At 33.5% G+C, this 14366-nt stretch overlaps 1 protein-coding gene across 4 annotated transcripts in view; it reads left to right on the top strand.

The window, feature by feature from the left end:
- Positions 1–14366, top strand: part of Egfr (epidermal growth factor receptor) — a 261795-nt gene that overhangs the window by 198952 nt on the left and 48477 nt on the right. The gene's annotated exons all lie outside the window — the stretch shown is intronic.

Below are 14366 nucleotides of genomic sequence, written 5' to 3'. Positions count from 1 at the left end.
TAAAATTTAATATAAACATCATCAAAGAAATTCTATTTTTCCCTTATTAAAATTTAATATAAACATCACCAAAGAAATTCTATTTTTCCCTTATTAAAATTTAATATAAACATCATCAAAGAAATTCTATTTTTCCCTTATTAAAATTTAATATAAACATCACCAAAGAAATTCTATTTTTCCCTTATTAAAATTTAATATAAACATCACCAAAGAAATTCTATTTTTCCCTTATTAAAATTTAATATAAACATCACCAAAGAAATTCTATTTTTCCCTTATTAAAATGACCGCGCCTTTGCATAATAATGTAACTCTACCGCCGACACTTATAACTTATACAATTTATTTTTCTCAAGCACGAATATGGTATGTGGAATTTATAAGGTCTTTAAGAAGTAAAATACTAAAATTACCACCCAATAAAACGGCACTGAAAAAATCAATATTGAGTTCGTATCAACAAAATCTTATGTGAGAGAAATTTTCCGCATTGAATCAGAATGTTATATTTTCCATTACGTAGGTAATGAAAATATAACTTTAGTGTAATATTTTTATTTTGTTTTATACATACTCGTAGTTAAAGAAACATAACTATTTCACTTTCTGATTACATACTCGTATATACAGTTATATAATATACATTGACAATTATAATTGTAGATAATAGACCAATAATGGATCCTACCTTGGAGGATACTGTAATTTTGTTTTTTTGACTGATTGAACAGTTGTTTTTTTAAAATGTATTTTTTCGATTCTCCGTTTTCAGGCTATCGGGAAGGAGATTGTAAATTATGATACCATCATGGCCTACGATGCTTTTCTTAACATTTTCAGCAAACAATTATTATGTTGTCTTGTATAATAGCGTTCGTGTACTTGTGACGATTTTATAAATATCGTTTTAGTTAAATTAAAGAAATCTTTTCTGTCATTGGATACCGTTTGATAGATAGTAGTGCTGAACGAATACACACTTTTTTATAGATTGACTTATCTACATTATGATGAATAGAAAGAGCATGGCTTTTATAGAGACTAGCTCAACCCTGTATTAATGGTAATATGTATTTATTGTTAACATTCTTAATAAATACACTTAACTACAAGTTAACACCACACTTGGGAAATAAAATGATGTCACCACGCTTTAAAGTCAGCTGGTCATTTCCAGTGCTTCACAAACCAATCTTTTGTATTCCGTATCATTGCCTACGTATTATTATTATCTTAGTTGAGGCTATGTGTGGGAGAAGTGACGTAGTACTACCTACAACATAGGCTCCATCTGTTGTTTACTTTCACTAAAAACACAACAGGCATAAGCGAGCCGATCCGAGAGTCCTCTGAGATTGGGCTCGGCGGTAGTTCGAAGGTTCTATTCCTTATTCAGAAGTGTAACAATTGCATAGCAGAAATACTAGAAAAAAATATTGAAACTGATTGTGAACCGAAGGAACTGATAGAAAGCTAATGAGAATGATAAAAATTGGCGGGAGACCGAAGGAAAATAGAGTAACGAACTGGTATATTAAAGGGAAAAAACGAGAAAAAAAATTCCAATTCTGTTACCCTCTCCTATCGGAGGCTGTCCATCATCAGAGTCATCTCCGCTCTCTGAAACAACTCAGCGAAACTGCACGTAGTAACGTTGATTTCCATGCCAGAAAATCTTCCTCGGGATTCTCAAATACTGTATTTAGTACCTCTCATTATATTACCAACAGTTTGAAGTTTTCTTCTTTTTATGTCTATAAATAATAAGTAGTTATTTACCAGATCAAACGTATATTGTTTCTTTTCAATGTTTATATCAAACTCCTGCTAATATGTGTGCTTTTCTACATATATACGTAGCTACTCAGCACGTCTATTTATAAACGTATATCATAAACGGTAATCTTGCAAAGTATACATGCCTTTAAATGGGAATATAATTTGTGTAACGTACCTACCTACGTCAAAACTCGTTTCTCGCCAATCGAATAAGGACGATAATATTTATGCGATTGAGAAAAGTGACGTAGTATGACCGTCGAATCCCAACTTTTGCCGTTCTATTTACATTTGTATAATCGTTCCCAATGGAGATGTCTCTGAGCATTCAGGAAAATCTGAAGAAAACAGAATACACACATTAAATAGAAAATACGACAACGATTTAATTATGTTTATCACATATGGTTAACAGTATTTGATTCCTTCCTCATTCCGAATCAAAGAATCACCGTTTTAAATACTAAATAACTATATTCATAATTTGTCATGTTTGGAAAAACTCATACTAAGATCATTATAATCGGAAGATGTTGTTTTGTGCAATGGTGGAGAATCATTTGTCTACTTAGCCACAAACCGGCCACTTGCAGACAAAACGGTGCTTACGAAAACTATATTTAGTGCCTATATAATATATTAATTATTAAAATAGTGTAATTCAATAATATCTCGTAATTCCTGTAAAGAGATAGGTATGCAGCTTTACAATTATAGTAATAAAAAAAGAATACGTGTAAACTTACCGTCAGCTCTTATTATTTACTTACTAGCTTACACGTCAGCTAGTAAGTAAATAAATAAAAGTAAAGTAAGAAGAAAATAATTATAATTTAAAAACGGTACATAAAATAACTGCCTACAACACAGTGCTTACGTACTAACCGCTTAAGGCGATGGCCATACGTAGTAATGCAAAATCATGTGTTTTTGGTTTGAAATTTGGTCGCCTAGAAATGTTTCAGATACTTTAAATACCGCGAGTAGAATATATCTTGGCCTTTGAAATAATCGAGTATTTTTTAGATAAGTCTTTTTATAAGCCCAGAAAAAAATAATGTATAAGGCCTATGAAAACTGCTTTAAAGTTCAAAATTTCCTACTTATGAACCCATTTTCGATTATGATTTTATTGTATAATGTGGAAAATTAAGTTATTTATAAAATGATCGAAAAATAATTAAATATTTATGCCTGAACATCCACAAAATAACATAAAAGGCACTTTTTGGCCATGTTTATTTCTTGCATAAATCAAAACAGGCGGATGGTGTTAAGCGGGAATTTAAACCTTATCGCAATCTACGTAAGGGTTGTTATTGATAGCGGCTCAATTTAAAATATTACACGACGTAGTACATCCCCTTAATTAATTTTTTTATTCTACTCAATGCCTTCAGTTTCATCCCATTTTGGGATGCCATAGTGCCACTGGATTCAAAATATCGTAATGCAATAAGTGTTTTTGCTATTAATTCATTAATTCCAGTGTTCATCGTTAAATTATGCGTCACGAGACACCTATTCCGAACACGGTTGTATCGATAGTCTCATTGGTTCCAACATTAGATCTAACGCTCGCGTGGGCATCGCAGCCGCAGCTCGAAGGTTATATCTCCTTGTATGGGCCATACGTGGTGCACAGGCATCTCTTTACACTCTCTGTGATCTATGAATGCATACGGCATATTCACGTTGCATATTTATTCGATAATGCACAATGATTTTGAAATACACCTTTTGAAACATGCAAACATAAAGAAAAAAAAACGAATATAAAAAGGCTCCCATACTAAGGTCCCGCCAGAGTTAGCGATGAAACGCTTTCGCTAACGCCAAATATTTAAATATATGTCATGGCCCAAGGGTTGTAGCGCCAATTCGCTTGTATATTCTAAAAATACACAGTAAGTCATCGTATACTAAAGTCATTTAGTTCTTTAGGTGCTCGACAAGAACGAACAAAAGACGTTTTCAAGCAAAAACAATCGGTATTGTGGAGATACTACCCACAACAATTATTTTACTTTATTCGGTATAGTATTAAATAATTTAGTTATTACATGTGTGACTACGCACTAGTGCCTTTTTGTAAGCTTTAGTGGCGATGGCCTATAAATAATAAATTACAAATGACCACTTCTGTGCGCGAACAGTTAAAATTGTTAACTTGAGAACCAAAAGCCACGGATTAATAAAAAATCACATTGCGATATTTTCTGTGGACGCCCCCGAGTTTGTTTATCATCTACGTTTGCTCCATACAGCTCCTTTACGTAGTAATGTGTTCATAATTGTATTTTTCGAGTGACGCCCCCGTTAGAGCGACAAGACAGCTCCCCGATCCAAAGTTCCCAATCTCATTACATACTCGTATAAATGTATTATCTAAACTAACATGTACAAACGTACTTATGTACGAGTGTGTATGTACCTATGTAGGAAGGTAAGTATGTATGTACGTAGGTAGGTACTGGTTTTTGGTTGTTGACTTTTCAACCGGTTTTATGAAAGTGTAGTCAAAGAAGCGCATTACGAGAATATAATACGTTAGTAAACCTATTATTAGGTAAAATTACTTTTTTGGTAATTAACGCGCTAGAGGCACAACACAACTGTCAATGGGATCATGGTATCTCCAATTTGATGAAAGAATGTTGTGAAGCTGGAGGAAGTGGGAGGGGATGGTAACCAGCTAATGCCATTTCAAGTAGCGTTTCTATTCTGAATTGTGGTAAGATATGTACCTGTTAAATCTGGTTGAGTAGTTATCCTTGGCTACGAATCCGGTGGTCGCGATTTCAGAAATTCCGGCGTGCGCAAGTAAATTAGAATGTATTAATTTTCTTGTTCTTTCACAATTTATTAATTAAAAACAAGTTCCGCAAATATACCGACATTGTACATTTTCGGTACGTTCCAGAGTGGTGGAGTATCGTATCGTATGTTGCAGTATCGCTCTGGTGAAAAACCGTAATTCAGAGTTGAAATGTTGCTTAAAATTGGAATGGTTATGTACTTCCTACCTTCCTCTTCACCATTTCCTTCCCCTCTCCACTATTATGAACCTTACAACATACCCCAATTCTGCATGGCATATTCTCTCTAGTTCCAGACAGCATTGTCTCGTCTTGCCACACTTGCTACGCAAGAATCGTTTTTACGCGTCAAGGCGCGCCAAAAGATGTTTAACATAAAAAAATCTGTATCAATTATCTTTTCCTTTCTTTTTTTACATATTTTTTGCCAATTTTTCTATCGACGAATCTTTATATATTGTAAAACAAATGCAGCATCTAATTCGCTAATTAACCGAGCTCTTCATACTCTAAATAATATTTCTCTAAACTCTAACATTAACATTTTTTGGATTCACTGCCCAAATTCAAACGTGCAATAATTTAAACTATTCAATGCGCATACATACAGATACACACACACAAACACAAACACTCACACATACATTACACACGTCACACACATACCTATAAACTACACACGTCACCTGGTAATTAAGGAATATACATACCACTTAGCAGACATTACAAGGAAACATATTATAAGTACCCAATATGAAGTATCTTATTCCTGTATATAGTTTCATCTCTGTAAATCATGTACTGTTTGTTTCTATAATATAAAATAAATAAATATCTATTCTATATAATAGATTCGATTCGTAAAATATATATATTTTACGATTTTATATACCGTATCGCGTTATATTATAACAGATTTTTTTTAAATAAGCATGTAACAACACTCTTCGTGGTTATTTAAAAACTTTAAAAAATAACATTTCAAACACCTAGATATATATATTCGTTTTAGATCTTCTATGAATCATCTGTAATTCTATAGATAATATCACAGAAGAAACCATAATGTAAAAATAATGAATTGGGTTCTTGGCTAAGTATGTATTATTTTTTTTATATTTTATGTGTTTTATTCAACCGTTTGTGTTGAAAAAGTAAAATTTCAGCCTTGACAGCAATGTTTTATGCAACGGGCAGCAACAACACAACAGAGTGACCTTTGTAAATGGAAAAATTGGTCTATGCACCGTAAATGTTTGACGCTCAAAAATTCCGGCCAAATACTGACCAACTGTTTTTCGTCGGACTCATTTCCATTTCACTTTGCCGTTAGGTAGATATATGTATAATTCAAAATACAACTTATAATAGAGAATAAATATATTGAAAAAAATTGAGGAATTACGGAAAAATAACGTATCTCTAAAAACCACTACAGTTCAATTGCCTAGTTTTCCACACTGTGTGTTGGCACACGCGATGTTAAAAATCAGTGGAAAAGGAGTAATTTTACGACGGTCCCGTCAAATCTCGGTCCGTTTCAGTTCTTAGCCAAATTTTGATCGCTGACAAGAAAAACGACATAACCGTCACGCTTTTGAATAACCCCTGCTCCCCTGAGGTAATTCAATGCTCAATATTTTTTTTAGAAAAAAATTAACACTGTGTGAAGTGAGACAATAAAAAAAATATGAAAGAGTATACTATACCACACTAATTTGAATGGAAACAATTGTTCCACTTTGCCCGACAGCCTATTGATCTGTCTCAATCACACTCGTCTGACATCATAGATCTCCATCCCATTTGAATTACATAAATACAGTTTTGTATTGAAAATTTATGCCCCTATTCGGCAATTATTTGGATCACGAAACCGTCCAAGAGTCTTCTTTTTTATTATATGTATGAAACAACGAAACGGTGTTTTAAAATATAAATTACATAATAATAGTCATTTTTTTTACTAACCAAAATTATTGCGGAAGAAACCTGTAATTTCAACAAAATATCTAATTATTGTTAAAACGTTAAGAATATCAGCGACAAACTCGGGATTCAAACATAACCTCACACCGGAATGAACTTTAATTTGTTCTAAAATCGGTGTACCATAGTTATGAAAAAAATTAGTTCCATTTTATTAAAATCTACATTTTAATGTTAGGCAATTATATATTATTATATATTATTTTAATGCAAGGCAAAAAAATGCACATGCAACCTTGCGGCGCCGAGGCCGGCCGTTTCGAAATAGCTTATCCGCCGTTTGGATGTGTAGAGAAAAGTTAGATTTGAAGTGTCACTCGACCCACGCAGCCCGAGCGGGAAGTAGGCCGTGCCGCGCTGGAGGAAGGCGTGGGGGTAAGAACTTTGAATTTGAATAGGTACTGAAGATTACGGCGGTACCTACCTACCGTTTACATTAAGACTTAAAAATGGTTCCATGACAAAACGGAACAACGAAGAAAAGTTTTTAAAAAACTCTTTTTACATTAGCCCCCACAGGAGGCTGTGAGGAAAATAATTTCCCTCAGGGCCTTTCTTCCCTTTTGGGATGCTGTGTGTAAGGTCTTTTTTAAAGAAAGAAAGTTCTGAGAAGGTAAAAGGTATGAAGGGTTGGGTAGGAATCTAGGAGTCAATCTGTCCAGGAGTGACGGACTATATGAATATATCCCTCCCACTGCGGCGCAAGGCGATTGGTCGAGAAGCCAGTTCGAGAGGTCAAAGGGTCTCCCCAAACCAGCCTCTCGAGATCTGGAACGCTACAAACCTGGTGGGCAGGCTCATCTGGACACACCTCATCCGATGAACCCGGGCACCCCTGCTAAAGCACCAAATGAAGCTAACCACTCGGGGTATCCAATAAATGGTTTTCCCGGGGCAGCTTTACCCAAAACTGCCTCCCAAAGAGTCTCCAACCTGTAAATGTAAACTAGCCTAACCTGACATATGTAACCTTTTATTTTATCGTGTTCTGTTTTTCCGGTTACCCTACCACTCACTCCCTAGGACTGTCAAAAACGAACGAAAAAATTCTCAGAAAACAGCGCAGATAATAAATAACACATCACAATCATATTCAATTTATGTTTTGATTTCCTAGTCATTATTGGTATTACTAATCAATTTCTGATTAAAAGAATGGTTTCATTCTTCTGAGAAAAGCTTTGCGATTTTATCTTATTTTAATAAAGTCATGCTGTTGTGATTAACGTTTGGGAAAACCGAAAACAAAATGATTGGTGTTATGATTAAGCTGATCTTTACAGTGCTCCCCCTCATATATTCGTGTGTAAAAGCTTTGGGTTGGTTACCAGCCGTTATCTAGTAGATGTCTTCAACCCAAACATTGAATTCATCAAACATTGGGTTTGGATTTTTAACTAGTCCTTCTGCCATATGAACATTTTTTTCTATCCTACACTTACCGAGTTGTGTGATTGAACATTTTCACGCATTGACCATACATATACAAATACATTTTTAGACCCTTGGTTTTTTCAAAGCTATTTAGTTTATAATGAAAATGACGTTGCCCGCAGAAAATGCAGTGCATATTGCAAAACATCAGAAATCAGCGTTCGAGAATATTTTCACAGAGAACTTCAAGCAAGACCTTTACCAGGTCTCTAAATATTCGAACATTTTCGAAATCTTCCCTAGCTCAAGTTCAATAAAATAATCCAATAAAAATTGTGCTGGATGGTGTATATCCATAAATGAAATGGACCTACCTTATACCTCCAAACTACGCGTTCTGGAAAACATTGGTCTAAGGCAGACAACTCTTAAATCAACAACATCATCAGCCTGGCTGGTGCAAGTCAAATACTAAGTTTGGATATCGCACTTTCGGAGTACATATCAGGGCCCAGGTTTGCAATAAACTCCCTCCGGAACCTGCATAATAACAAGCTTAACAGAATTTCGGTCCAAACTACAAACTTGTCACTTTAAGCTTTCATATTTTTAAATTCAATACACCTTAGAGTACCTTCCTTGAAAAAGAAAAAGGCGCTATAGATAAAAATCATCCATGTCATTTGAAAATAATTATTATTCCAGAGTGAAATTCATATAGTAGCCAATTCCAACCAAATTCACATTGGCTTAAAATGGTCAACGAGTCTCCGCTCAAAGAAATGCCTAATTTGTTTTAATAACAGCCCAAAAGTTTGCTGGGTATGTTATTTTTTTAAACTTTGGCTTCTGACTTTATTTTCACTTTTCTTTTTTTATTTGCCACGCTTGGGATCTGGCGACAGTTGAATAAATGTAACTGCGAATGGTACAATAATGGTTTGAGCCAGTTCACTTTTCGTCTCTCTTGTCTGCACGCTGATTGTTCCTTTATATCCATCGAACATAACGAAACAAAGAAAACATATTAAAAGGTCATAAGCAGGTACAAGCAAATGCAAACAGTAAAAAATTTTCAGTTTATCCTTTTTAAGATTGCATCTACAAAGCAAGGTTTTGTTTCTTAGTACGTATGTCTGACACGGCGCGGTGCGCGCGGCCGCTTGGTCAAAGCGAGAAATTTAACGCCATGGAAAGTGGAAATTGTAAATAATACAGGTAATTATAACTTTGCGATAAGTGTACGTATGTAAGAGTGGTAACTACTTTGAAGGTAATGTACCGTAGATCAATGAAATATTAATGGTCGCATTTTAAAACGAATTTACGTGTCCTTGAGTGGGGATATAAAATATATAAAGAGAGGAAATATAGCATGAAGTACTATGCGATTTGACACTTTTAAGAGTTATTATGTTATTAAGGTGTATAAAATTTGATTGTTTTCGTAACAACAACATTAGAAACTCCAAAATTGGAAGATCATAAAAAACCAACGATTGTTGTTTATTAAACCTCGTTGTGGATTTCAGCAAACATCAATTAACATTTATTCGAAGACAATAAGTGTCATAAAATCTGTAGTGTGATTGATTTTCGTTAATTTTTCTAGTTTGTACGAAAAAAGATTGGAGTGTCTATTTTTAATACCAATAACCTTCTACTCGCTGGGAAACCCCACTTATTTCCTAAATTTGCACAACTGCTCAATGTTATCTTTCACTGACGGGCTGGCACTAAACCGCTACACACGTTGAGCAAGGTGCTGGAATAGTAGCACAAAATAACGTGCTTGTTTAAGGTGTTTTGTTGCTTCAAACCACTTTTATCTGCGACAAGTTTATTGTTTGTTAGTCTGCCAATTACCATTCTTGCCGTGAGATATTACTGCCCGTCTGGGAAACCAAGATATAATAATATGCACTTCTTCCTTTCGATATTTGCATTATAATGCAATTCGACTGCACACCCAACACACTACAGCTGTGTGGCCACTCATCAAATACATTGATAGAAAAGTCTTGTGTGCGTGTCTCTGTAAAAAGTACGAAGTCAGCAAAATTTTTCCACACTTATTTATTAATGACCTACTTAAATTACTTTCGTGTGCATTCGTGTTCGACCATGCATTTTCAAGTATCTAAATTAGTTTGTAAATATAAACATTAGATTTGAAAATAGGCCAGTCAATTTCATTGTCCTATCTTGGGCCTAAGAGTTGAAAGTCTTATGTAAATTGGCGACATTAGTTTTCTTTAACACACTTTTAGGGATTTATAATATTATGTATGTGGCCATAACCTCGAGCTGGTGTATGCTAGTTTGTGGCTGGTAAGACATGACGCGCGATATCTAAAGATGCATTTATGGACCCTGCCTCACCTTCAACGCATGCATCATCATGTTGAAAGTTCAAGATAAAATGTATTCTATAATCACTGTTGTAAAGTTGTTTATATTGAAGAATAAAAAAGAAGAAAAATTCTTGAAAAACAGCAATGAAATTTCAGGAATTTCGAATATCTATATACTTACCTTCTTCTGCAGTACACAAGAACAACTTATTTACGTCCAGTGCGTGTTTTTTCGCTTAGCGGTTTGTTACCAACCGTTTTGATCAGCATTTTAACTTTGAAAAATTAAAACGGTTATTTTTTCAAGCGCCTTTGGTAAATATTATAATAACTATACCATGAACATCGCGGCTTGGCACAAAAAACGAAGAAAAACATATATCAACCTCACGAAAACAAAGAAAGAAACAACTTGTCGCGTTTGATATCTTTGTAGTAAACTGGTTTAGTATCTAAGTTTACATCTCATTCTACCGGCTTTTAGAATGGCTCGTTAGTATGTTTTACAATTAATTTTACAGCGATATTTTAAACAAATTGATTCAATACAAATCAAGATTTATTTCTACATTTACTTGGCTTTTTATTAAAATAGGTACATTAACAATTTTTTTTTTTTTTTTTTTTAGTTAAAAAATTCAAAATAAATATAACATCATTATTTAAATATAATCATTTTAATCGATTGTCAGTATACAGTATAATCATGTGCCTGTACAACACTGGTTTAAAAAATTCTCATGTTATTTTGAGTAAGCGTTGATTTGAAAAAAAAATTCTACAAGAAATCAAAAAATTGCCTGCTTCAAATCTCAAAAGGCAGTAGTAATCTCTTTTACGCTGTAGACCTAAGTACAATGAATATTCGCTTTTATTTGAATTCTGAGAGGTAAACATCTCTTGAATTGATTGTCCTTTGACTTCGTCTATGTAAGTATGTAGTAGTGATATTTGAAATAAATAAAAGTTTCAAATCTTTATAAAATAAATTAAAAATTCAATCCAAATTCTTTTTCAAAGATAAGGTAATTTTTATTTACACATTTTTTTGCCCATACCTTTTCTTTTATTACTAGCACGCGTCTTACCGTATATCTTTCCCTTCGTTTGCTAAACCATTTTTATTATGACTTACCATATTACTTATAAATTTAATTATGATAATGCTTTCCTATTCATATAATGATCTTATAAATATACAGGGTGTCCGGAAACTCGTAGTACAAGCGGGAAACTGGAGAATCTACATCACATTTGGAGTCGATTTTGTAGTATATTTTTTTTTTATTTGAGCTTTCGTTATCGAGTAAATCGAGTTTGAAGTTGATTTTTTTTTTTTTTTTTTAATCAAATTCTTATAAATTATTACTGAAGATCAAAGTACCCAACTAATTAAAACTATTTGAAAGTAAAACAAATGAAGAAACTCGGATTTGAAGCATTATTTTGAAATCACCCTTCATTTAACCCGGTGTAATCATAAAATATTTCTGCTCTGCAGGGTTAAAACATCTGTTATTCAACCCTAAACACCAGAAAAAACTTTAACCCTAAAATAGCCGAAAAATATTTTTTTTTGGTTTTTTTTTTTTTTTGAAAATGCTCAAATCAAAAAACTTTATGTTTTTTTGGGTTCCCCATGTGGTGTAGATTCTCCAGTTTCCCGCTTGTACTACGAGTTTCCGGACACCGTGTATATAACCAACTAAAAGAATGCTAAATTACTTAAGATGATCGTGTCTTAGAAATAAGCTTATTCACAAATCGTGACTATATTAAAACGAGATTAGTATCAAAACTGCTTATTGTAATACTGTGATACTTTTAAGGTCACAAATTTCGTTTTATAACATTAATTTCATCGCTAAATAGCGTCAAGTAATGTGCGAACTTCCGACCAATCAATGAATATCTCATAAGTTTATAGATGCACCCATTGTACAAAGAATAATACAAATAAAAAAAAGCCCTCAAAGTCGAACAAAAGGACGCAAGCATTATAAACCAAAACAAATACCAAAAAAGGCTATGTCCTTAACAAATTTCCCCGTGGGACCCTGCGGGCTCGGCGGGCAGGCTCAGTGTTTTGTTTGTGCTTTTGTCGTGACACTATGTAGAAAAAAAAAACAAAATCAGTTTGAAGAGGGTGCTTTTGTCTTATCGTGGTTTTTTAATTCCATAGGTACGTAAGACCTCCTGACTTCGTCCTCAAATCAAGTTAATATTTGCTTTTTTATCCTCTCACCGCAAACCCCAAATTTTATATTATTGATATTCTCCTTGCAGGCCCATCCATACCTTCCAGGTCACTAATCGCTCGACAAAAGCTTTTAACATGAACGCTCGTGTTTTACTATTAAGTATACATGGGTAGACGTGTAAAAGGTTACGAATCATTTTCTATTAATGGTTATAAACCATTACCTACCTGCCTGATGTTACGGTTTAAACTAATTTTAGTTAAGCGTCGGTGACGACCAAAGTTTTCACGTGAACGTATTACGGTGATCTCAGACGTCAAGAAATTCTGCCAAAATTCGTTTCTGTCTGGATTTTTCATGTCAACTCAATATTTTTTATCAAGCAATGTAATTTCCGATGAGAACTATATTTGAAATATTAAACCGTAAAAAATATTAACAAGGCGCAGTATTTTTTAACATAAACTTCGCACGAAGTCGACTAGTAAAGTCGGTACTTTTAAATACTTTTTAGCACACACACGCATTTCTCTGAAATTGGATGAAATTCTGAAAATTTACAGCAGTTAATATCCAATTGGGATTTGGCTTAAGTGATAGCGCAGTTCACTCATTTTAGTCAGCCCCTAGGAAGGAAGGTTCAATCTTCAATCAAACCAAAAAAAGTGTATTTTTAAACGGATGTATTTATAAAAATAGATCTATGAAAATGATGTAAAAAATGTTATGTAAAAAAACATTTGTTTTTATGGGTTCATTTATTTATTTATGCTTACTAATAAATTTGGCTTTCACGGGCAATCTTGGCCAAGTATTCTTTTTTTGTAATTTTTACTTACATTTTTTTAAAGACAGATACATCAAAAGAACAAACATTTTTATTCAAAAAAGTTAATTAAATTACCCAGTATAATAATTACCTTTTTTTAACATTTTTATTAAATTGCTTACATTTAAAGTCTAATAGTAGCATAGCGGTGTGAAGCTTAAAACCATCCAATTTGTGTGATGTTTCTCATCCTTTTATAACTTCCTAAGAAAACTTGATGTAATAAGATACGGAATAATTACAAGACCCCTCGGAAGAAAGAATGCTGTTGACGAGAATGCTTTCAAAAGCAGACCCGATGTTCCAGAGATGCAGATATTCTTCTTTACCGCAATATTAAGTTACAGTATCCTGCGTTCTTGCTGCCTTGCCCATATAATAATACAAATATCTGTAAATATGGTTTAACAAAACCTTATTTAAAATCCTGATTTATTGAAATTATTTTAGCTGCAACATGTTTCTTTATACTCAATAATTAATAAATTATAATGAACAGTTCTTACAACTACGGTTTTATTGGTAATTTTTTTTTTGTGATAACAATATGAATGACATTATGAATAAAGCCGTTCGATTGGTAAATTGTCTATGGTTGTAACAAAATGTCATTTTGTATCGATGTAATTATTCCGGAAAATCTTAAAAAAAATATGAAATATGTTAAAAATTATTAAATGTACATTACATTTTGATCTGTCTTCCGCTGATCAGTCTTCGGTCTACTTTACTAGTTATGGGTTAAGTAAGAAAATTCATAAGTTTATTCTTCTTCAATTTATTCTTTTTGTGTCTTCTTATATCGGAGTTTGGCCATCACCCGATAGTTTTTCACCCTAAACCCTCCAGCCCGTAGCAGGTCAACGGAACTGTACTCGTACCAGTCACACAGTTTTTTCAATCGCGGAGTGGGACTTCTGTTTTGAAGTACTTACTTTACTGACACCTTACGCCAACCTTCGGTCGCTTCTCAAATAATAATGTATTAATTGACGTGACGAAACTGAAACTGAAGGTA

Source organism: Hesperophylax consimilis, chromosome 31 (assembly GCF_061612785.1).
Source record: "Hesperophylax consimilis isolate HC1 chromosome 31, BYU_Hcon_1.0, whole genome shotgun sequence".
Taxonomy (NCBI): Eukaryota; Metazoa; Arthropoda; class Insecta; order Trichoptera; family Limnephilidae; genus Hesperophylax; species Hesperophylax consimilis.
The sequence above is the reverse complement of the archived record's forward strand: the minus strand, read 5'-3'. Positions and strand labels throughout refer to the sequence as shown.